Source organism: Balaenoptera physalus (genome assembly GCF_965194825.1).
Source record: "Balaenoptera physalus genome assembly, chromosome: 11".
Taxonomy (NCBI): Eukaryota; Metazoa; Chordata; class Mammalia; order Artiodactyla; family Balaenopteridae; genus Balaenoptera; species Balaenoptera physalus.
Genome location: NC_138896.1, coordinates 65,123,945 through 65,148,087, shown reverse-complemented (window position 1 = coordinate 65,148,087; position 24,143 = coordinate 65,123,945). Strand labels below are relative to the sequence as shown.

At 48.5% G+C, this 24,143-nt stretch overlaps 1 protein-coding gene across 2 annotated transcripts in view; it reads right to left on the bottom strand.

Annotated features, from left to right (window-relative positions):
* The window catches only part of LYZL4 (lysozyme like 4), a 48,782-nt gene that overhangs the window by 13,668 nt on the left and 10,971 nt on the right, over nt 1–24,143 (bottom strand). The gene's annotated exons all lie outside the window — the stretch shown is intronic.

Below are 24,143 nucleotides of genomic sequence, written 5' to 3'. Positions count from 1 at the left end.
CCCACATCACAAAGGGGATGACAAAACACCTCACTACAAAGGGCCCACATCACAAAGGGGACGAGAAACCACCTCACACCAAAGGGCCCACATCACAAAGGGGACGAGAAACCACCTCACAACAAAGGGGCCACATCACAAAGGGGATGACAAAGCTCCTCACAACATCTGGCCCACATCACCAAGGTGATGAGAAACCACCTCACACCAAAGGGCCCACATCACAAAGGGGATAAGAAACCACCTCACACCACAGGGCCCACATCATAAAAGGGATGACAAACCACCTCACACCAAAGGGCCCCCATCACAAAGGGTATGACACACCACCTCACTCCAATGGGCCCACATCACAAAGGGGATGATAAACCACCTCACACCAGAGACCACATCACCAAGATGATGATAAACCCCCTCACACTAAAGCACCCACATCACAAAGGGGATGAGGAACCACCTCACACCAAAGGGCCCTCACCACCAAGGTGTGAGAAACCACCTCACACAAAAAGGCCCACATCACAAAGGGCATGAGAAACCACCTCACACCACAGAGCCCACATCACAATGGGTATTACAAACCACCTCACATCAAAGGGTCCGCATCACAAAGTGTATGACACACCACCTAACACCAATGGGCCCACATCACAAAGGGGATGAGAAACCCCCTCACACCAAAGTGCCCACATCACAAAGGGTATGACACACCACCTCATATCATGGGCCCGCATCACAAAGGGGATGATAAACCACTTCACACCAGAGACCACATCACCAAGTTGATGAGAAACCGCCTCACACTAAAGCACCCACATCACAAAGGGGATGAGAAACCACCTCACACCAAAGGGCCCTCATCACAAAGGGAATGAGAAACCACCTCACACCACAGGGCCCACATCACAAAGGGGATGACAAAACACCTCACTACAAAAGGCCCACATCACAATGGGGATAAGAAACCACCTCACAGCACATGGCCCACATCACCAAGGTGATGAGAAACCACCTCATACCAAACAGCCCATATCACAAAGGGCATGAGAAACCACCTCACACCACAGGGCCCACATCATAAAAGGGATGACAAACCACCTCACACCAAAGGGCCCACATCACAAAGGGGATGAGAAACCACCTCACACCAAGTGGCCCACATAACCAAGGGGATGAGAAACCACCTGACATCAATGAGCCCACATCACCAAGGTGATGAGCAACCACCTCACAACAAAGTGCCCACATCACAAAGGGTATGACACACCACCTCACTCCAATGGGCCCACATCACAAAGGGGATGATAAACCACCTCACACCAGAGATCACATCACCAAGGTGATGAGAAATCACCTCGCACCAAAGGGCCCCCATCACAAAAGGGATGACAAACCACCTCACACCCAGTGGCCCACATAACCAAGGGGATGAGAAACCACCTGACATCAATGAGCCCACATCACCAAGGGGATGACAAACCACTTCACACCACAGAGCCCACGTCACCAAGATGATGAGGAACCACCTCACACCAAAGGGCCCTCATCACAAAGGGAATGAGAAACCACCTCACACCACAGAGCCCACATCACAATGGGGATGACAAACCACCTCACTTCAAAGGGTCCACATCACAAAAGGGATGACAAAGCACCACACACCAAAGTACGCAAATCACAAAGAGGTGAGAAACCACCTCACATCAAAGGGCCAACATCACCAAGGTGATGAGAAACCGCCTCACACTAAAGCACCCACATCACAATGTGGATGAGAAACCACCTCACACAACATGGCCCACATCACCAAGGTGATGAGAATCCACCTCACACCAAATGGCCCACATCACAAAGGGGATGAGAAACCACCTCACACCAAAGAGCCCACATCACAAAGGCTATGACACACCACCTCAAACCAATGGGCCCACATGACAAAGGGGATGATAAACCACCTCACACCAGAGACCACATCACCAAGGTGATGACAAATCACCTCGCACCAAAGGGCCCCCATCACAAAGGGGATGACAAACCACCTCACACCATGGGGCCCACATCACCAAAGGGATGACAAACCACTTCACACCACAGAGCCCACATCACCAAGATGATGAGAAACCACCTCACACTAAAGCACCCACATCACAAAGGGGATGAGAAACCACCTCACACCAAAGGGCCCTCATCGCAAAGGGAATGAGAAACCACCTCACACCAAAGGGGCCACATCACAAAGGGAATGACAAAACACCTCACACCAAAGGGCCCACATCACAAAGGGGATGACAAACCACCTCAAATCAAAGGGCCCGTATCACAAATGGAATGAGGAACCACCTGACACTGAAGGGCCCACATCACAAAGGGGATGAGAAACTACATCACACCAAAGAGCCCTCATCACGAAGGGGATGACACACCACCTCACATCGAACGGTCCACATCACAAACGGTATGAGAAACCACCTCACACCACACGGCACCATTGACAAAGGGGATGAGAAACCACCTCACACCAAGGGCCCCACATAACCAAGGGCATGAGAAACCATCTGACATCAAAGAGCCCACATAACCAAGGGGATCACAAACCACTTCACACCACAGAGCCCACATCACCAAGGTGATGAGAAACCGCCTCACACTAAAGCACCCACATCACAAAGAGGATGAGAAACCACCTCACACCAAAGAGTCCACATCAAAATGGGGATGACATACCACCTCACACCAAAGGGCCCACATCACAAAGGGGATGAGTAACCACCTCACACCAACGTGCCCACATCATAAATGGGATGAGAAACCACCTCACACCAAAGGGGCCACATCACAAAGGGGATGACAAAGCTCCTCACACCATCTGGCCCACATCACCAAGGTGATGAGAAACCACCTCACAACAAAGGGGCCACATCACAAAGGGGATGACAAAGCTCCTCACACCATCTGGCCCACATCACCAAGGTGATGAGAAACCACCTCAAAACAAAGGGGCAACATCACAAAGGGGATGACAAAGCTCCTCACACCATCTGGCCCACATCACCAAGGTGATGAGAAACCACCTCACAACAAAGGGGCCACATCACAAAGGGGATGACAAAGGTCCTCACACCATCTGGCCCACATCACCAAGGTGATGAGAAACCACCTCACACCAAAGGGCCCACATCACAAAGGGGATGAGAAACCACCTCACACCAAAGGCCCACATCAGAAAGGGGATGAGAGAACACCTAACACTAAAGGACCCACATCACGAAGGTGACGAGAAACCGACTCACACTAAAGGGCCCACATCACAAATGGGATGACAAACCGCCTCACACCAAAGGGCCCTCATCACAAAGGGAATGAGAAACCACCTCACACCACAGAGCCCACATCACAATGGGGATGACACACCACCTCACACCATGGGCCCACATCACAAAGGGGATGATAAACCACTTCACACCAGAGACCACATCACCAAGTTGATGAGAAACCGCCTCACACTAAAGCACCCACATCACAAAGGGGATGAGAAACCACCTCACACCAAAGGGCCCTCATCACAAAGGGAATGAGAAACCACCTCACACCACATGGCCCACCTCACCAAGGTGATGAGAAACCACCTCACACCAAACGGCCCACATCACAAAGGGCATAAGAAACCACCTCACACAACAGGGCCCACATCACAAAGGGGATGACAAACCACCTCACACCAAAGGGCCCACATCACAAAGGGTATGACACACCACCTCACACCAAAGGGCCCACATCACAAAGGGGATGATAAACCACCTCACACCAGAGACCACATCACCAAGGTGATGAGAAACCACCTCGCACCAAAGGGCCCCCATCACAAAGGGGATGACAAACCACTTCACACCAAGGGGCCCACGTAACCAAGGGGATGAGAAACCATCTGATATCAAAGAGCCCACATCACCAAGGGGATCACAAACCACTTCACACCACAGAGCCCACATCACCAAGGTGATGAGAAACCGCCTCACACTAAAGCACCCACATCACAAAGGGGTTGACAAACCACCTCACACCAAAGGGCCCACATCACAAAGGGGATGAGTAACCACCTCACACCAACGTGCCCACACCATAAAGGGGATGAGAAACCACCTCACACCAAAGAGCCCACATCACAAAGGGGATGACAAACCACCTCACTCCAAAGGGCCCACATCACAAAGGGGATGAGTAACCACCTCACACCAACGTGCCCACACCATAAAGGGGATGAGAAACCACCTCACACCAAAGGACCCATATCACAAAGGGGATGAGAAACCACCTCACACCAAAGGGGCCACATCACAAAGGGGATGACAAAGCTCCTCACACCAGAGACCACATCACCAAGTTGATGAGAAACCGCCTCACACTAAAGCACCCACATCACAAATGGGATGACAAACCGCCTCAAAACAAAGGGCCCTCATCACAAAGGGAATGAGAAACCACCTCACATCAAACGGCCAACATCACAAAGGGGCTGAGAAACCACCTCACACCACAGGGCCCACATCACCAAGGTAATGAGAAACCACCTCACACTAAAGGGCCCACATAACCAAGGTGATGAGAAACCACCTCACACCAAGGAGCCCACATCACAAAGGAAATGAGAAACCACCTCACACCAAAGAGCCCACATTACAAAGAGGAAAAGAAACCACCTCACACCAAAGAGCCCACATCACCAAGGTGATGAGAAACCACCTCACACCAAACAGCCCACATCACAAAGGAGATGAGAAACCACCTCACACCAAAGAGCCCACATCATCAAGGTGATGAGAAACCACCTCACACCAAAGGGCCCACCTCACAAAGTGTATGAGAAACCACCTCACACAAAAGGGCCCACATCACAAAGGGGCTGAGAAACCACCTCACACCAAAAGTCCCTCATCACAAAGGGGACGAGAAACCACCTCACACCATAGGGCCCACATCACAAAGGGAATAAGAAACCACCTCACACCATAGGGCCCACGTCACAAAGGGGATGAGAAACCACCTCAAACCACATGGCCCACATCACAAAGGGGATGAGAAACAACCTCACACAACAGGAACGACATCACAAAGGGGATGAGAAACCACCTCACACAACAGGAACGACATCACAAAGGGGATGAGAAACCACCTCACACAAATGGGCCACCGTCACAAAGGGGATGAGAAACCACCTCACACCAAAGGGCCCACATCACAAAGGGAATGAGAAACCACCTCACACCACAGAGCCCCCATCACAATGGGTATGACACACCACCTCACACCAATGGGCCCACATCACAAAGAGGATGAGAAACCACCTCGCACCAAAGGGCCCACATCACAAAGGGCATGACAAACCACCTCACAGCAAAGGGCCCACTTCACAAAGTACATGAGAAATCACCTCACACCAAAGGGCCCACATCACAAAGGAGTTGAGGAACCACCTTACACCAAAGGGCCCACATCACAAAGGGGATGAGAACCCAGCTCACACCAGAAGGCCCACATCACCAAGGTGATGAGAAACCACCTCACACAAAAGAGCCCACATCACAAAGGGGATAAGAAACCACCTCACACCAAAGGGCCCACATAACAAAGGGGATGAGAAACCACCTCACACCAAAGAGCCCACATCACAAAGGCTATGACACACCACCTCACACCAATGGGCCCACATGACAAAGGGGATGATAAACCACCTCACACCAGCGACCACATCACCAAGGTGATGACAAATCACCTCACACCAAAGGGCCCCCATCACAAAGGGGATGACAAACCACCTCACACCAAGGGGCCCACATCACCAAAGGGATGACAAACCACTTCACACCACAGAGCCCACATCACCAAGATGATGAGAAACCACCTCACACTAAAGCACCCACATCACAAAGGGGATGAGAAACCACCTCACACCAAAGGGCCCTCATCACAAAGGGAATGAGAAACCACCTCACACCAAAGGGGCCACATCACAAAGGGAATGACAAAACACCTCACACCAAAGGGCCCACATCACAAAGGGGATGACAAACCACCTCAAATCAAAGGGCCTGTATCACAAATGGAATGAGGAACCACCTCACACTGAAGGGCCCACATCACAAAGGGGATGAGAAACCACATCACACCAAAGAGCCCTCATCACGAAGGGGATGACACACCACCTCACATCGAACGGTCCACATCACAAACGGTATGAGAAACCACCTCACACCACACGGCACCATTGACAAAGGGGATGAGAAACCACCTCACACCAATGGGCCCACATCACAAAGGGGATGACAAAACACCTCACTACAAAGGGCCCACATCACAAAGGGGACGAGAAACCACCTCACACCAAAGGGCCCACATCACAAAGGGGACGAGAAACCACCTCACAACAAAGGGGCCACATCACAAAGGGGATGACAAAGCTCCTCACAACATCTGGCCCACATCACCAAGGTGATGAGAAACCACCTCACACCAAAGGGCCCACATCACAAAGGGGATAAGAAACCACCTCACACCACAGGGCCCACATCATAAAAGGGATGACAAACCACCTCACACCAAAGGGCCCCCATCACAAAGGGTATGACACACCACCTCACTCCAATGGGCCCACATCACAAAGGGGATGATAAACCACCTCACACCAGAGACCACATCACCAAGATGATGATAAACCCCCTCACACTAAAGCACCCACATCACAAAGGGGATGAGGAACCACCTCACACCAAAGGGCCCTCACCACCAAGGTGTGAGAAACCACCTCACACAAAAAGGCCCACATCACAAAGGGCATGAGAAACCACCTCACACCACAGAGCCCACATCACAATGGGTATTACAAACCACCTCACATCAAAGGGTCCGCATCACAAAGTGTATGACACACCACCTAACACCAATGGGCCCACATCACAAAGGGGATGAGAAACCCCCTCACACCAAAGTGCCCACATCACAAAGGGTATGACACACCACCTCATATCATGGGCCCGCATCACAAAGGGGATGATAAACCACTTCACACCAGAGACCACATCACCAAGTTGATGAGAAACCGCCTCACACTAAAGCACCCACATCACAAAGGGGATGAGAAACCACCTCACACCAAAGGGCCCTCATCACAAAGGGAATGAGAAACCACCTCACACCACAGGGCCCACATCACAAAGGGGATGACAAAACACCTCACTACAAAAGGCCCACATCACAATGGGGATAAGAAACCACCTCACAGCACATGGCCCACATCACCAAGGTGATGAGAAACCACCTCATACCAAACAGCCCATATCACAAAGGGCATGAGAAACCACCTCACACCACAGGGCCCACATCATAAAAGGGATGACAAACCACCTCACACCAAAGGGCCCACATCACAAAGGGGATGAGAAACCACCTCACACCAAGTGGCCCACATAACCAAGGGGATGAGAAACCACCTGACATCAATGAGCCCACATCACCAAGGTGATGAGCAACCACCTCACAACAAAGTGCCCACATCACAAAGGGTATGACACACCACCTCACTCCAATGGGCCCACATCACAAAGGGGATGATAAACCACCTCACACCAGAGATCACATCACCAAGGTGATGAGAAATCACCTCGCACCAAAGGGCCCCCATCACAAAAGGGATGACAAACCACCTCACACCCAGTGGCCCACATAACCAAGGGGATGAGAAACCACCTGACATCAATGAGCCCACATCACCAAGGGGATGACAAACCACTTCACACCACAGAGCCCACATCACCAAGATGATGAGGAACCACCTCACACCAAAGGGCCCTCATCACAAAGGGAATGAGAAACCACCTCACACCACAGAGCCCACATCACAATGGGGATGACAAACCACCTCACTTCAAAGGGTCCACATCACAAAAGGGATGACAAAACACCACACACCAACGTACGCAAATCACAAAGAGGTGAGAAACCACCTCACATCAAAGGGCCAACATCACCAAGGTGATGAGAAACCGCCTCACACTAAAGCACCCACATCACAATGTGGATGAGAAACCACCTCACACCACATGGCCCACATCACCAAGGTGATGAGAATCCACCTCACACCAAATGGCCCACATCACAAAGGGGATGAGAAACCACCTCACACCAAAGAGCCCACATCACCAAGGTGATGAGAAACCACCTCACACCAAAGTGCCCACATCACAAAGGGTATGACACAGCACCTCACACCAATGGGCCCACATCACAAAGGGGATGATAAGCCACCTCACACCACAGAGCCCACATCACAATGGGTATGACAAACCACCTCACATTAAAGGCTCCACATCACAAAGGGTATGACACACCACCTCACACCAATGGGCCCACATCACAAAGGGGATGAGAAACCACCTCACACCAAAGAGCCCACATCACCAAGGTGATGAGAAACCGCCTCACACTAAAGTACCCACATCACAAAGGGGATGAGAAACCACCTCACACCAAAAAGCCCTCATCACAAAGGGAATGAGAAACCACCTCACACCACAGGGCCCACATCACAAAGGGGATGACAAAACACCTCACTACAAAGGGCCCACATCACAATGTGGATGAGAAACCACCTCACACCACATGGCCCACATCACCAAGGTGATGAGAATCCACCTCACACCAAATGGCCCACATCACAAAGGGGATGAGACACCACCTCACACCAAAGAGTCCACATCACCAAGGTGATGAGAAACCACCTCACACCAAATGGCCCACATCACAAAGGGGATGAGAAACCACCTCACACCAAAGAGCCCACATCACCAAGGTGATGAGAAACCACCTCACACCAAAGTGCCCACATCACAAAGGGTATGACACAGCACCTCACACCAATGGGCCCACATCACAAAGGGGATGATAAGCGACCTCACACCAGAGACCACATCACCAAGGTGATGAGAAATCACCTCGCACCAAAGGGCCCCCATCACAAAGGGGATGAGAAACCACCTCACACCAAGGGCCCCACATAACCAAGGGCATGAGAAACCATCTGACATCAAAGAGCCCACATAACCAAGGGGATCACAAACCACTTCACACCACAGAGCCCACATCACCAAGGTGATGAGAAACCGCCTCACACTAAAGCACCCACATCACAAAGAGGATGAGAAACCACCTCACACCAAAGAGTCCACATCAAAATGGGGATGACATACCACCTCACACCAAAGGGCCCACATCACAAAGGGGATGAGTAACCACCTCACACCAACGTGCCCACATCATAAAGGGGATGAGAAACCACCTCACAACAAAGGGGCCACATCACAAAGGGGATGACAAAGCTCCTCACACCATCTGGCCCACATCACCAAGGTGATAAGAAACCACCTCACAACAAAGGGGCCACATCACAAAGGGGATGACAAAGCTCCTCACACCATCTGGCCCACATCACCAAGGTGATGAGAAACCACCTCACAACAAAGGGGCCACATCACAAAGGGGATGACAAAGCTCCTCACACCATCTGGCCCACATCACCAAGGTGATGAGAAACCACCTCACAACAAAGGGGCCACATCACAAAGGGGATGACAAAGGTCCTCACACCATCTGGCCCACATCACCAAGGTGATGAGAAACCACCTCACACCAAAGGGCCCACATCACAAAGGGGATGAGAAACCACCTCACACCAAAGGCCCACATCAGAAAGGGGATGAGAGAACACCTAACACTAAAGGACCCACATCACGAAGGTGACGAGAAACCGACTCACACTAAAGGGCCCACATCACAAATGGGATGACAAACCGCCTCACACCAAAGGGCCCTCATCACAAAGGGAATGAGAAACCACCTCACACCACAGAGCCCACATCACAATGGGGATGACACACCACCTCACACCACAGAGCCCACACCACAATGGGGATGACAAACCACTTCACACCAGAGACCACATCACCAAGTTGATGAGAAACCGCCTCACACTAAAGCACCCACATCACAAAGGGGATGAGAAACCACCTCACACCAAAGGGCCCTCATCACAAAGGGAATGAGAAACCACCTCACACCACATGGCCCACCTCACCAAGGTGATGAGAAACCACCTCACACCAAACGGCCCACATCACAAAGGGCATAAGAAACCACCTCACACAACAGGGCCCACATCACAAAGGGTATGACACACCACCTCACACCAAAGGGCCCACATCACAAAGGGGATGATAAACCACCTCACACCAGAGACCACATCACCAAGGTGATGAGAAACCACCTCGCACCAAAGGGCCCCCATCACAAAGGGGATGACAAACCACTTCACACCAAGGGGCCCACGTAACCAAGGGGATGAGAAACCATCTGATATCAAAGAGCCCACATCACCAAGGGGATCACAAACCACTTCACACCACAGAGCCCACATCACCAAGGTGATGAGAAACCGCCTCACACTAAATCACCCACATCACAAAGGGGTTGACAAACCACCTCACACCAAAGGGCCCACATCACAAAGGGGATGAGTAACCACCTCACACCAACGTGCCCACACCATAAAGGGGATGAGAAACCACCTCACACCAAAGGGCCCACATCACAAAGGGGATGAGAAACCACCTCACACCAAAGGGGCCACATCACAAAGGGGATGACAAAGCTCCTCACACCATCTGGCCCACATCACCAAGGTGATGAGAAACCACCTCACACCAAAGGGCCCACATCACAATGGGGATGAGAAGCCACCTCACATCAAAGGGCCCATATCACAAAGGGGATGAGAAACCACCTCACACCAAAGGCCCACATCAGAAAGGGGATGAGAAACCACCTCACTCCAAAGGGCCCACATCACAAAGGGAACGAGAAACCACCTCACACCAAAGGGCCCACATCAGAAAGGGGATGAGAAACCACCTCACACCAAAGGGCCCACATCACAAAGGGAACGAGAAACCACCTCACACCAAAGGGCCCACATCAGAAAGGGGATGAGAAACCACCTCACACCAAAGGGCCCACATCACAAAGGGAACGAGAAACCACCTGACACCAAAGGGCCCACATCAGAAAGAGGATGAGAAACCACCTCACTCCAAAGAGCCCTCCATGGAGAAGGCAGGCAGAAAGGCTTGGAGCCATCTGGGTTGTTCATGGAAGGACGTCTCCCAGACACATGTGCTCAGGGTGGGGTGACCAACTGTCCCCATCTTTCTGGGAATGAAGGTTTTCTAGGGTTGTGGGACTTTTAGAGTTAAAACTGGGAAAGTCCTAGATGTGGAGCTTCTATAAATGTAGTTCCCTGCATACATGAGATTCACAAGCGATGGAGTCCCGACCTCCTCATCCCTCCAGCGGCCACCATGGGGAGAAACAAGCCGTATAGCCAGCCTGGCGTATGGTTTCGGGGATTCAGGCTGAGTTGTCTTCGGTCACTCCATAGGGTCAGAGTGAAGAGGCCAACACTGGTGAACCCACTACCTCCCCCATCAAGCCCTCTTGCAGCAAAGGAAAACTCATTTGAGGCCATGAATATAAAAAATCACATTCACACACATTCCATACTCATACTTGCACCTTTCTGCGTTGAAGGAAATTGAGTTCCATTTGAAGAGTTGTTGTGAGCACAGAAAAGATGAGTTACAATCTAGAAGTCTGTGCCCAGTGCCAAAGCACACGGGCCCACGGGAAGTACTATGGTGTGGAGACTGCCAGAACCTGTCCTGGGGCCCAGGCTCTGGGGGCATGGCTTACACTGATCATGCCATTTTATGCTCCTGACAGCCCTGAGAAGGGGTTCCATTTCACAGAGGAGGACCCAACGCTTTCAGGATCAGGGTAACCTGCCCAACATCACACCAATAGTGAGTGGTAGACCCCAAGGTCACACCAACAGTGAGTGGTGGACCCCAAGGTCACACCAATAGTGAGTGGTGGACCCCAGGTCTGTCTGACTCCAGAGGCCATCCTCTTAAACCCACGCTCTGCTGCTTTTGTGCTCCAGGGACAGAAGACCTGGGTGGGTCCTGATACTGCTGCTTAATAGCTGTGTGACCTAGGACAAGACACTTCATTCTCCAAACCTCAGTTTCTCTGCCTGCAAGATGGGGATAGAAGTAGTGTTGACTTCATCAGGTTATGTGGAAAGTTCTAATCCATAATAAGCTCTCTATGAATGCCAAGGGCAAAGGAGAAGGCAATCCAGGAGTGCAGTGCACAGGTGGTATGAGCGAGCCAGACTGGCAGTGAGGGGAGCTAACAGGCAGAGGCTGAAGGCTGGGGCGTCAGCCCGATGGATCTCAACCCTGGCTGTGTGTCAGGATCCTCTGGGGAGTCACACCTCAAACCAGGTAATTATGAACATCTGAAAGTAGGACCCAAGCATCGGTATTTCTGCAAATCCCCAGGTGACTCCAGGGCACAGCCAGAGTTGAAAGCCATTGGCCTAGCTCTTTGCTCTTAGACGTGAGGACCTTTGAGAAGCATGGGTGTCACTGGGAGCGTGTCGGAAATGCAGAATCTCGGACCCTCCTCAGATCTGCTGAATCGGAATCTGCATTTGAGCAAGATCCCTGGGTGATGATTCGTGTGCACATTACTTTTTAAAATTTTGATTGATTAATTTTTTTGGCCACACCACACAGCACATGGGATCTTAGTTCCCCGGCCAGGGATTGCACCTGTGCCCCCTGCAGTGGAAGCGCGGAATCCTGACCACTGGACTGCCAGGGTAGTCCCTTGTGTGTACATTAAATTCTAAGCATCCCTGGGCTAGCCTGTGGGTCACAGATGGGGAAAATCAGCAAAATGCCAGGCTTTGAACCCCATTAAAAGCCAAAGTGCAAGTGAGGGGGGAAATGAGGGGCGGCTATTTACAGCAATCATTCACGGATAACCTCATCTCCTGGCAAATGCAAAGGGCAAGGGTGGGGTAGGTCTCTATATGTTTAAACTTCAGTGAATCCACGATCGCGGACACTCAGGAAGTCGGGGATTCTACCAGCCGCCCAGTGTTTGCTCATCCACCACTGTATCAGCCAGAAGACTAACATTATCTGGTGTCAACAATGCACGTGGCCTGGGATTAGCAGGAAGATATCAGCCTGCATGAAGCCTTGGAATCATGATAGGGAAATAATTCCCAAAGGGCCTTTTCCTCACCTAGAATGAGCAGCTCTTCATCGTTGGGCAAACAGGGGCTGAGGAGAGTTGGTGGTGGCTGGGGTCCCAGCAGGGCTATGAGCTCAACCTCTGTGACAGAGCTTGGGGCAGCTTCTGTTGTGGCCCCACAAACAGGACTTTCTGGGTAGGGAAAAGGGATCTACAACGTCTGGACCATGAAGGAATGATATAAAGTAAATTTTTTTAAAATAAATGTATTTATTTATTTTTGACTGTGTTGGGTCTTCGTTGCTGTGCACGTGGTTTTCTCTAGTTGCGGCGAGCGGGGGCTACTCTTCGTTGCGGCGCGCAGGCTTCTCATTGCGGTGGCTTTTCTTGTTGCGGAGCACGGGCTCCAGGCGCAGGGTCTTCAGTAGTTGTGGCTCATGGGCTCTAGAGCGCAGATTCAGTAGTTGTGGCACATGGGCTTAGCTGCTCCACGGCATGTGGGATCTCCCCGGACCAGGGCTCGAACACGCGTCCCCTGCACTGGCAGGCGGACTCTTAACCACTGTGCCACCAGGGAAGCCCTATAAACTAAATTTTAATCAGTATTTATTATCTCTGGTAATCCCGATGGGTTCAACATCATTTGATAAAAGGCAGCTGGAAAGCAGATTCTACATCTTATACTGAAAGAATTCAAGAAGACAGTATAAACACGAAGACTCAGTTTTAAAAAGCAGTTCAGTCTGGTTCAATATTCACCGTTATCTTAGCAGAGGCAATTCTTTGGGTTGGCCTTTGATAATCTAATCAAAGCTATGGACCCTCTCTCTAAAAAATGGACATAGGGCTTCCCTGGTGGTGCAGTGGTTAAGAATCCTCCTGCCAATGCAGGGGGACACGCGTTCGAGCCCTGGTCCGGGAAGATCCCACATGCCGCAGAGCAACTAAGCCCATGCTCCACAACTACTGAGCCTGCGCTCCAGAGCCCGCGAGCCACAACTCCTGAAGCCCGGGCGCCTAGAGCCCGTGCTCCGAAACAAGAGAAGCCACCGCAACGAGAAGCCTGCGCACCGCAATGAAGAGTAGCCCCCGTTCGCCACAACTAGAGAAAGCCTGCGCACAGCAACAAACACCCAATGCAGACAAAAATAAATAAAAATAAATACATTAAAAAAAAAAAGGACATAAACACAGACTACCTACAGAAAGTACTGGCAACTTCAGGGAAGCCACAGACCCCTGAATCACTTCCTTGAATCCATCTTAGAGCGTCCTGGAGCAGATCAAAATGGAATTGTGCTGGTTTGCTTCCCACCATTCATTAGCACTTCTGATAATGCCACATTTATTTCTTTCGGGGTCCCCCTACGCCCGGTTCCTGGACTCAAGGTTGGAACATGTGACCTGGGGCTGAGCCATGCAGTACCTCCCATACTCCTGGCTACAGTGACTGGCCAAGGGATAGACACATGGACCCATAGATAGGATCCATAGACTTATTGGATAGACCAATAAGTCTCAGAGAAAATTAAAGGAAGGCCCTTTACTCTTTCCTATTGATGTGGAACAGGAAGGCTGTAGCCGCAGCAGCGAGGAGCTGGCAGTTGCCATCTTGGGATCACAGGGAAGAGTCTGTGTGCTAATGGACTCAACACAGAGCAAGCAGAGCCCAGAAATTAAGAGAGAAACCAGGTCCTGAACACGACATTTGAGCCTTGAAGTCCTGTCAGATCTATCTTTGGATGGTTTAGTAAACAAAACCATAAGCCCATGCTTAAAGCAGTTTGAGTCACATGCAACAGAAAGTGCTCAGATGGATAATCTTCATTAACTCATTGGATAGCCTGATGGCCCTTCATGCAGCTACCAGTTAAACAAATAATGTCACTACACAAGTGTTCTTTATGACTTGTTTTGGCCTTTCAGTTTCAGTAAATCTCTTCATCCCTACAGTTACTCCTCTGCTTATCCCAGACTCCTGTATAAATAAACCCTTTCTGATACAAGTTTCCTTCACTTACATGTACCAGTGATGTTTATCATGTACCACAGAATTGCAAATAGTGATATCATATTGCAATAGGTGAATTGTGTAAATCTGATTAAAGCAGCCTAACCTGAGGTCCCAATTTTGGACCTCAGTACTTAACAACACAAGTATTCTGAAATCAAATGGTTCAATGCTATAATTGTCATTAAATGCAACTTTAAGCAAGATCATTCTTTTTTTTTTTTCACACACACACACACACACTGTATTTTATTTTTACAAGAGATAAATAGACTGACACCAAGCATTGTAAATGGATGACCACAACAAAAGCAACAATGATTGCAATTACCAAACACGAAACACACTCATACTATGTCATAATATTGACATTCAGTCCGGTAATCCTCCACTGTAACAGCTCCTTTACTTAAGCAAGATCATTCTTAGGCCTCAACGATACACATGTTATTTTTTTTTCAGATCACAGAATGTTGATTTCTAGCAAGCCAGAGTGGGAAGAGGCTTCAGCCAGCCAGATCCCAGATTTAGGTGAATTCTCTTCAGCCCCGTGAAAAAGGTTGTGCCATGCAATAAAGCCAGGCAGACCTGAGATAAAATTTGGCTCCTCCGGGCTTCCCTGGTGGCGCAGTGGTTGAGAATCTGCCTGCCAATGCAGGGGACACGGGTTCGAGCCCTGGTCTGGGAGGATCCCACATGCCGCGGAGCAACTGGGCCCGTGCGCGACAACTACTGAGCCTGCGCGTCTGGAGCCTGTGCTCCGCAACAGGAGAGGCCACGATAGTGAGAGGCCCGCACACCGCAATGAAGAGTGGCCCCCGCTTGCCGCAACTGGAGAAAGCCCTCGCACAGAAACTAAGACCCAACACAGCCAAAAATAAATATAAAAATAAAATTAAAAAAAAAAAATTTGGCTCCTCCAATTTACTAACTCATGCTGCATCCAAGCCTCCGGTTCCCCATCTATAAAAATGGATGTATTCACCACTATATATAAAATAGATAAACAACAAGGACCTACTGTATAGCACAGGGAACTATATTCAATATCTTCCATTAACCTACAATGGAAAAGAATCTGAAAAATTATAGATATATATGTATATGTATAACTGAATCAGTTTGCTGTACACCAGAAACTAACACAACACTGTAAATCAACCATACGTCAATAAAAAATAATTCATCAAGCTTAAGACTTTAAAATTGCACTGTGTGTAACTTATACCTCAATTTTTTAAAACACAGACTAATATATATATATATACATACCATATGCACATTGTATATACACACATATATAGTATATATGTATGCATTTTATATATATAATATATATGCCTGTATGTAGCTATTTTATAAATATATGTATTATATACTACATACATGCTACCATTTCCAAGTCTAATTAAGAAATTATTCTTGGGCTTCCCTCGTGGCGCAGTGGTTGAGAATCTGCCTGCCAATGCAGGGGACACGGGTTCGAGCCCTGGTCTGGGAAGATCCCACATGCCGCGGAGCAACTAGGCCCGTGAGCCACAACTACTGAGCCTGCGCGTCTGGAGCCTGTGCTCCACAACAAGAGAGGCCGCGACAGTGAGAGGCCCACGCACCGCGATGAGGAGTGGCCCCCGCTTGCCCCAACTAGAGAAAGCCCTCACACAGAAACGAAGACCCAACACAGCCATAAATAAATAAATAAATAAATAAAAAGAAATTATTCTTTTGGCTACCTTTTTTTAAAGATTTTTTTGATGTGGACCATTTTCAAGTCTTTACTGAATTTGTTACAATACTGCTTCTGTTTTATGTTTTGGTTTGCTTTTTTTTTTTGGCTGTGAGGCATGTGGGATCCTAGTTCCCCATCCAGGGATCGAACCCACACCACCTGCATTGGAAGGCAAACCACTGGACCACCAGGGAAGTCCCTTGGCTACTTTTACTCCTGGCAGTTTTGATTTTTGTTTTCCTCAAAATCAGTCTCCTTTTCTTCTCTTTAAATTTTGATTTTATTAATATGATTCTACTGTTGGCAAAAACATATTTTAAGCTTTTAATTTTAGCTATTTTCTAAATAGCTGACTCATCAGGAGTCATATAGTACTACTCTCAAACACACCAGGGATCAAGACCATTTTGCTCAAACACACTGCATAACCTTCCTCCTTCTGAGATCTTGCTGCCTCCCCAGGATCCACCAGAAGTGGGCAAGGTCTTCTTTGTCTCAGACCTCCGTGCCTTCACACATGCTGTTCCCTATGCCTGGAAAACCCTTCCTTCTTTCTTGGCATGTCTGACTTCCATACGTCCTTCAAAACCTAACCAGTCTTCTTGGTATCCTCGCCCTTTCCTTTATCTGCTTTCCATGCATGGCCTCTGTGTCAGAATTCTTCCCACTGAACTCTGTCTGTTTTCAACTCTGTGAATTTCTCCAGCTCATCTCCAGAGACATGTCTGCATGGGCTTTACTTCCCCTTCCATTAGTGCCCAGCAAACAGAGGGGCCACAGTTTGTCAGAACATGACCCCCAAATGGATAGAAAAACCTTAAGTTCAACTGAAACATAACAGTTTTACAGGGTTTTCATAAATAAGAAATTTCCAATATTGCAAAAATTCATCTGGAGACTGAGGAAATGAAGTGTTCATAAAAACAGAAGTGCTGTGAATGCAACGGTGTAAATGAGAAGCTTCTCTTTTCTATGAAAACTAATTGCCCCCCAGGGGCTGATGGCAAAAAAAGGAGCAATGAAGGATGTCAGAATTATTTATAAAGATCTGGCTCCTGTGGCTTTGATAAATTTATCATGAAATGCCCTACAGAACCTCAACCCCAGCAGGAGCCTGTTGCTTCTGTGATCACAACTTGAGATGTGTTTAAGGTTCTGCCTCGGGCTGGGTTTCAGAAACATCAAATGCCTGAATTTATATGTGTGTGTGTGTGTGTGTGTGTGTGTGTGTGTGTGTGTGTGTGTGTGTGTGTGTGTGTGTGTGTAAAAGAAGTCGTAAAAGCTTTGGAGACCTAGAGAACTATTTGGAAATATATCTCATCAGGGACTGCAAGTCTTCGAAATACCTATTCCAAATCCCCACTCATTTTTTCCTCTGTACAGCTCCTGGGTAGAAAGACACAGAAGACCTGCTATTGTGAATTTAAATTCAGGCTTCCTGGAAATCTGGTGGATGTTAGTGATTCTTGGGGATAAACAGATAAAATCTCTGAGTAAAAACCTCAATTCCACCCAAGATTCATGTATCCAACTCATCTACCTTCCTCCATGTTGCCACCAACTCCCGTCCTCTGGGGCTTTCCTTCAATGTATGAAGTATTTTTGATAAATAAGTTGAAAGAAGAGGAAGAAGGAAGTCAGGTGGAGGTAATCATCATCTGAGCATCTCTGGACCCTCTCCAGGTAGCTCTGGGAAGACATAAATGTTAACAGGACCTGAAAGTAACATCTGACCATAAATTCATGGAAAACAGCATCTTGCTACTTCTGACTCTACTCTCCTCTAACGGAACTCGGCTCTACGAACCATGAAGCTCCCAATGTCCAGGCAGGAGGACAAAAGGAAAGGAAACCCTGAGTAGTTGTATGATCTTGGTGCAAGGATGTTAAAACGGGGCTCCTCTGGCCTCAGTTTCAGAAGATGCTTCACTATGTTAACCACAAGATAGCCAAGTCAATATGAGACACAGCCTTCCAATACACAAACTTACCAAGTTAAGTGGGAACCCTCAGCTGGATCAAGGATGTCAAACAAGATGAAAGTATGGAAAGAGGTATGATTTGAGGAGGAATTCTTTGGAGAAAACTGTGCTGGGACCTCAAGAGCTTAGATGGAATGCTACCTCCATTGCTTTTGGTCTAGAGAGAGAGGGCTTCAGTGGGAATATCCAGAAGGCTTTTGGGTTCTCTGAGCTGGGGAGCAACATGGCCTAGAGCAGTACTCCTGCCTGGGAAATCAAGGGTGTGTGTGTGTGTGTCCTGTGGACCAGATGTGGGCCCTGTTGAGTCTTACTGAATTATATCTCGATAAAGCTGTTATTTTAAAAGAGAAAGAGAGAGAAAGAAAGAGAGAGAGCAGTGGGGTACCTCAGTCTTTGAGCCAAACAGGCCTGTGCTGATATCAGCTCCATCACTTACTGGCCATGTGGAAATCTCTCGAAGCCTCTGTTTCCTTACCTGTAAAGTAGGGACTTAAATACCTACTATACAGGCTTATTGTGAGGACTGAGACTGAATAAGATCAGGTGTATGAGCTGCTAAATACGCTGTAAGAACACAGGATAGAGCACATAATAAGTGGATGCTAATAGTAATATTAATAATAGTATTAAAGGATGTGACGTGCATGGCCTCAGAGGTCTTTTCATTCATTCATTCACTCGTTCATTCATTCATTCATTGAGTGAATACAAACCAAGGGCTACCCTGTGCCTGACAATGTTCACAGCACTGGGGATATGGCAATGAACGAATCAGGGGAAAAAAATCCTACAATGGAATACTATTCAGCCAAACAAAAAGAATGAAATTTTGCCATTTGCAGCAACATGGGTGGACTTGGAGGGCATTATACTAAGTGAAATAAGTCAGACAGAGAAAGACAAATACTGTACGATATCACTTATATGTAAAATCTAAAACGTACAACATGGGACTTCCCTGGTGGTCCAGTGGCTAAGACTCCGTGCTCCCAATGCAGGGGACCTGGGTTCGATCCCTGGTCAGAGAACTAGATCCCACATGCCACAGCTAAGAGTTCGCATGCCACAACGAAGATCCTGTGTGCCGCAACTAAGACCCAACGCAACCAAATAAATAAATATTAAAAAAAAAAAAAGTACAACAAGCTAGTGCATATACAAAAAAGAGGCAGACTCACTGTTATAGAGAATAAACTAGTGTTTACCAGTGCGGAGAGAGAAGAGGGGAGGGGCAATACAGGGGTGAAGGAGTGGGAGGTACAAACATTTGGGTGTAAGATAGGCTACAAGGATGCATTATACAACACGGGGAATACAGCCAATATTTTGTAATAACTGCAAACTTAAAAAAATTATGTTATATTTTATTTTTATTATTATTTTAAAATCTTATTGGCATATAGTTGGTTTACAATGTTGTGTTAGTTTCAGGTGTACAGTAAAGTGATTCAGTTATACATATACATATATTCATTCTTTTTCTGATTCTAAAAATTATATTTAAAAAACTCCTGGTCTTGTGGAGCTTACATTCTAGAAGGGGGAGAAATACTACACAGACAGACAGACGTGGCAAATATCAGACAGGGGCAGACAAAGGCCTCCAGGCCTTCTCAGAGCAGCTCGTTTTCAGGTTTTGCATTTCAGCCTTTAAATGAGGTTTCCCTTGAACCCATAATCCTCAAGGCTACAATCCTCAAGTTGGCAAAACTTCTGCCCATGGTATTCCCAAGACACTCCAAGCTGCATCTTGGGGCAAACTTGGCTTCTCAGGCATAACTATTCTTTCCATATTTGATGCTAATGACCTGACTTAAAACAGGCCCTCCGGAAATACAGACACAGATGTAGAGAACAAACGTATGGACACCAAGGGGGGAAAGCAGCGGGGGTGGTGGTGGGATGAATTGGAAGATTGGGATTGACATATATACACTAATATGTATAAAATAGATAACTAATAAGAACCTGCTGTATAGCACAGGAAACTCCACTTCGCTGTACAGTAGAAACTAACACGACATTGTAAAACAATTATAACCCCCCCCCAAAAAAAACAGGCCCTCTTACAAAATCGATTTTCCCATCACTTTCAGAGAAAGCTATACTTCCCAGCAAACACAGTTCCAAGTAGTCATCGAGATTCATGCTGATAATAGGGCCTCATGTCTCTCTGATTCAGTTTGGATCTTTCAAAACGCCTTGATTAAATTTGGCTCTTCTGAAATGTCAGTGGCTTTGACTCAGGAAGTGTGAATTCTCAGCAAGTCTGCCAAGTGTAGGATGCTTCCCTTCGTCACACATTCACTTTCTTCAGTGACTGAGACCTATGTCTTACACCAATGAGTGCATTTTTAGCCTGATGGCCGAGGAAGAACTCCTTCCAGAATTAAATTCCCATTTCCCTTTGTCTTGCAGGCTCACTGTGCCGTGTGGGGACGTCATGCCCAGGTCCCCTCAGTCTCCTGAGCCTGGCAGTGCGGGTCCCCAGCTCACTCGGCAGCGACACTTGAATGACAAGGGGATGTTGAGGTGACATCTACCGGAGGGTGTCCTTGGCTGTGATAAAGCACTTAGGCACTTCTCAGTTTTCAGGAGTCTCTGCAGGCTCCTTTGTTTTCTCTCCCTCCCGAGCTCATGGCAGAGAGATGGGCTACGATTCTCTGATGCCATGCATTTGACTGATAGAACAGACACAATGACAGTCCCCTCTGGGAAGCAGCTCTGAGAGTTGACTGCTGTATTTTCTGACAGATGACAAGGGAGGAGGATATGAATGGACCAGGTACACCTGTCCTTTAATAGCCTGACACCTGGAACAACCAGCACCCCAGTGGCCGTGGAAACAAAGAACAGGGTTGGGATGGGAATAGTGCTGAGACTGTGGGGAGATTTCCCTGAGACCCTCTGTGTGTTGCTGGGGAACACGTGGAAATATTAGCTGCATTTCCTCGTGTGTCCTTGTTCTTTCTCAGCTCAATAGCTAAGACCTCCCACAGGGACAGGATGAGAGAACAAGAAAGTCAAAACCTTGGCTTGGCTTTTAAACGTCAAAAGTCATTCTGAGTTGTAAGAAACTGAAGGACTTGGCGTGAAATTTACAGATCATCTAGAAACTTTGAAGACTTGTGATAGCTCAGGGCCAGTTTTTCCTGCCCCAGAGGAGAGGAGGGTCCCAGGATCAAGGAAGGGATAGCCTCTGGGGAGTCATGTGGGCAGCAAGGGAGGTGGACACTGGGGCTTTCCCTGGAAATGGCGTTGCTCCTCCACCACCCGCTAGGTGGAAACTGCGGGGGGGTTTCCTAGGGACCTAGGGACCAGGGGGATAGGACAGGGACCTCAGACAGGCATGGGGTCCACGCCTAAGGTTGCAGATAAAACACAATACTAGGGACAGACTAAAAAATCACTCATTGTTTACCTGAAATTCAAATTTAACTGGGTGACCTGTATTTTTATGTGCTAAATCTGGCAGCCCTACTACTGGGAGAATCTAAAAGGCCCCCTCACTCTGAGCTTGAAGAGGGAGACACAGGCAAGGAAGGGTCACAGGACACAGCAGTCTGGGGTGCATCGCCACCCCGTGGCCAGCAGCAGGGGAAGCAAAATGTTTGCTCTGCATCCCAGGGAGCCCCAGAGCCAGCCGCCGGGGTAAGGTTTCAGAAATCAGATGAGAACACAGCTGCCACCTGCAGGGAGCACTTCCCTCAGAGCACCAGAGCAGATTGATGGTGGGACTCAGACCAGATTTTCACACACACACACACATGCACACACACACCATATGTGTGCCTCTGTGCAAAAATCCCCCACGGATCAAGCCCTGTGCCAGTTGGTGCACTTTTATGCTTAATACTTTCTAAATGCATTATTCTTTCCTTTGTCAGGCCCTCTACCCTTGCAACTACCCCGTAAGGTAGGTGTTTTTTCTCTCTATTTTCCTGATGAGGCAATATAGACAAAGAAGTTAGGTGAGTATCCCAGAGTCACCTTGCTGGCAGGTGGCAGAACTGAGGTGTGAGGCCGGCTGTTTAGTTCCAGAACCCGCACTCTCAACCTCCACGGGCTTGGCCTGAGGAATTCCGGAGCAGGAGGCCACTGTCGCAGGTCTACGACCTAGGGCAGCCCGGGCAACGACACTCCCAGGACTGTGGAGAGGGCCAGCCCAGCCCGAAAGATGCTCGGGGTCTCCAGCCATCCCTCCTGTCAGCCCTGGCCTGCCGGGAATGCAGGGATACACCAGGACACAGGAAGGAGGATTAAGAGATGAGCTTTAGACACTGAGGACGGGCACAAAAGGGAGTAATGGCCTCAGAAGAGAACCAGCAATGCCTCCCTCACAAATCCCCACATACTCTAAGCCAGGACACAGAGACCCTCTGATCTGGAGTGGAAGGAATTTGCAGGGGTGGTGGAAGCTGTTTCCTCCAGGTACAAAAGACATCAGTGTCTTGTAGAAGACTCTCCCAACAGAGTCTTAGGGCCCCAGGTCATGAACTCTGGAAAACTGGCAAGGATTTGGGGTGACCTGATCATGAAGCAACTCCCTTTGTATTTCTTCTGATTTTACTATCTTCCCAACACTCAGTCTCTGCCACAGGCTGTGGCCAATGACAGTAATGTGGGAGTAGAATGTAACACACATTGGGGCTTCCCTGGTGGCGCAGTGGTTGAGAATCTGCCTGCCAATGCAGGGGACACGGGTTCGAGCCCTGGTCTGGGAAGATCCCACATGCCGCGGAGCAACTAGGCCCGTGAGCCACAACTACTGAGCCTGCGCGTCTGGAGCCTGTGCTTTGCAACAAGAGAGGCCGCGATAGTGAGAGGCCCGAGCACCGCGATGAAGAGTGGCCCCCACTTGCCGCAACTAGAGAAAGCCCTCGCACAGAAACGAAGACCCAACACAACCATAAATAAATAAATAAATAAACCCAAAGTTTAAAAAAAAAAAAAAAAAAGAATGTAACACACATTGGTGTTAGACATGGAATAGCATAATGGTTAGGTAAGAGAGGCTCTGAAGCCGGCCTGCCTGTGTTCAAATGCCAGCTTTGCTGGGTGACATTGGACAAGCTCCTGAACCTCTCTGTGCCTCAGTTTCCACATCTGGAAAATAAGGACGATAATAGCACGTGCTTCACAATCTTTCTGAGGAGCAAATGAGATAACATATGTAAAGATCTTAGAGCAGGCCTGAAACATAAAAGCCCTCAAGAAGTTAAGATTCTGTCTGGGAGAGTGGGGCTTAGTTTAAAAGCTGTTGCAGTGACAC